Consider the following 2,500-nt stretch of genomic DNA (forward strand, 5'->3'; position numbering starts at 1 on the left):
CTCCCGGCATGCGGGTGTATCTGTCGTGTACGTCTGTCGCATGTGTGACAGACGCGGTGAAAATAGTCATTCCATTCTGTGTCATATCCCGAAATGCCGGGATGTGGGCGGGGGGGGTGACGTGCAGGGGATCGCTTGCGATCTTTGTGGACGGCGTTTTCGGACGGCTGTTGGAGTGTCCCAGCACATGAGGCAGGCCCACGCAGAGGAGTGGTTCGGAGTCTCGAAGGACCGGAGCCATAACACTAAGGCAAAAAAGATAAGAAAGACCGGGTGGAGTGATGATGAAGTGAAACACCTCAAGACAATTATGGAGAAATGTAAAGACCACACGTATAAATTTGCAATAGCTGCCCGGTTGCTGGGTACGGGCAAGAGCAGAGAACAGGTGAGGGGGAAGTGGGGTTCCCTGTGCGGCGGTACGGCAGGCAGTGCGTCCGGTGTGCGTAGGCACGCCCCGGTCTCCGGGGTGGTGCCCCAGAAATGGACCTCTCCCTCGTCGCTTCCAGAGCTGGTGGAGAATAAAGTTCTGGAAGTACTACAGTCGGGGGATGAGGAGCATCGGGCCACTGCTGGCTTAGTCAGGGAAGCAGGTCAGGAGCCTACACTGATCGAGTCCTCTGCTTCTGATCTCATGAGGGCTCTTGGAGGTAAGGTCGTTTGGCCAAGAAAGTCTGCGGGGTTCAGGCGAAGAGGTCAGGCTAGGAAGGGATGGGCGGGGCGTCTCGCCAATCGTAGAACTGTGTTCTATCACCAGCAGAGAGGCTTTTCTGAGGCGAGGAAGGGGCTGGCACGGCGGATCTTAGACGGTCTGACGCCCCAAAGATGCGAGTTGCCTATAGAGCTGGTGTATGGACACTTCAAGGAAAAATGGGAAACGGTCAAGCCGTTTCACGGGCTGCCTGACTTCCAAGTCGAACTAACCGCGGATAATGAGCCATTCTATCAACCGATCCTCGGGCCCGAAGTGGTGTCTAACTTGGCTAAGTTGGGAAAACGATCGGCGCCGGGACCAGACGGGATCAGGAAGCAGGCTCTTCTTGACTGGGATCCCGACGGCACGAAGCTGGCGAGGCTGTTCACAACATGGATGGTGCGTGGAGTTGTTCCCCAGGTCTTCAAGGAGTGCAAGACCCGGTTGCTACCCAAATCGGCTGACCCCAATGAGCTGGGTTCTGTATCAGGCTGGCGGCCTGTGACTATCGGGTCAGTCGTGTTGAGGTTGTTTGGACGGATAATAGCGATGAGGTTGACTCGAGCCTGTCCTATTAGCCCCCGGCAGCGTGGTTTCGTCGCCGGCGCGAGTGGTTGCGAGGAAAACCTCATGATTCTTAACCGGATCATGGGGCGCTCGAGGTCGTGCGGCGTGCCACTGGCAGTCGTGTTCATTGACTTTGCGAAGGCCTTCGACTCGGTTTCTCATGATCATATCCTGTATGTATTGGGAAGCTTGGGCGTGGATAGACGTGTTATAGAGTTAATCCGGAACTCTTATGTGGGCTGCTCGACCAGGGTGGGTTGCGGAGACGCCTACTCCGAGCCCATCTCCCTGAGGGTTGGAGTTAAGCAAGGCGACCCAATGTCCCCACTGCTCTTCAACCTCGCCATGGATCCTCTCATCCATGGCCTCGAACGCAAAGGAGGTCACTTCGCTTGGGGCGACCGCCGCATCGCCACACTGGCCTTCGCCGATGATCTAGTCCTGTTAAGTGGCTCGGAGGAGGGAATGAGGAGGAGTTTAGAGGTCTTGGAAGACTTTTGCCAGCTTACGGGACTGGCTGTCCAGCCCCGTAAGTGCCACGGTATCTGGATGGGTCCAAAGGATGACAGCCGTGTAGCCTGGACGCTATGTGGACAGCAGATACACATGGTCACTTCGGGTGAATCGGTTCGTTATCTGGGGGCCACTATAGTGCCGTGGCAGGGAATTGTCTCTCAGGGTCTGGAGGAGGTGCTGACCACGGGACTGAAGAGGATATCCAAGGCGTCGCTGAAGCCGTCCCAGAAGATAATGCTGTGCAACTCATTCTTACTCCCGAGAGTGGCTTTTGGGGCAGACGTGGGCAGGGTACCGGTGACCAGGTTGAAGTGCCTCGACGGGAAGGTGCGGATGGCTGTGAAAGGGTGGTTGCGCCTCGACCCGTCCACGGCCGGGGGGATCATCTACTCACGTACCCGCGATGGCGGGTTGGGCCTCGGAAAGCTGTCCGTTACTGTTCCCAGAACACAGGTTAGGCGTACCTGGAAACTCTGTTGGTCTTCGGATTGGTGGTTAAGGACTCTGGCTATTGAGGTAGTGCAAAAACCTGCCTGGTTGAAATTGTGGACCACTGCAGGCGGAGATCCGGGCGGAGTGCCGAGAATAGGCACAGGGGGCGCCGTCCCGGCTGTTGTTGCGAGCGCGCCGGTCATCCCTGACTGGCGGCATGCCGAAAATCTGGCCTGGGAGGCCTTGCGTGTCCAGGGTGTGGGCGTGGACCAGTTCCGTAACGATACTATC

The sequence above is a fragment of the Syngnathus scovelli genome, unplaced genomic scaffold, assembly GCF_024217435.2.
Source record: "Syngnathus scovelli strain Florida unplaced genomic scaffold, RoL_Ssco_1.2 HiC_scaffold_34, whole genome shotgun sequence".
In the NCBI taxonomy this organism is placed as follows: Eukaryota; Metazoa; Chordata; class Actinopteri; order Syngnathiformes; family Syngnathidae; genus Syngnathus; species Syngnathus scovelli.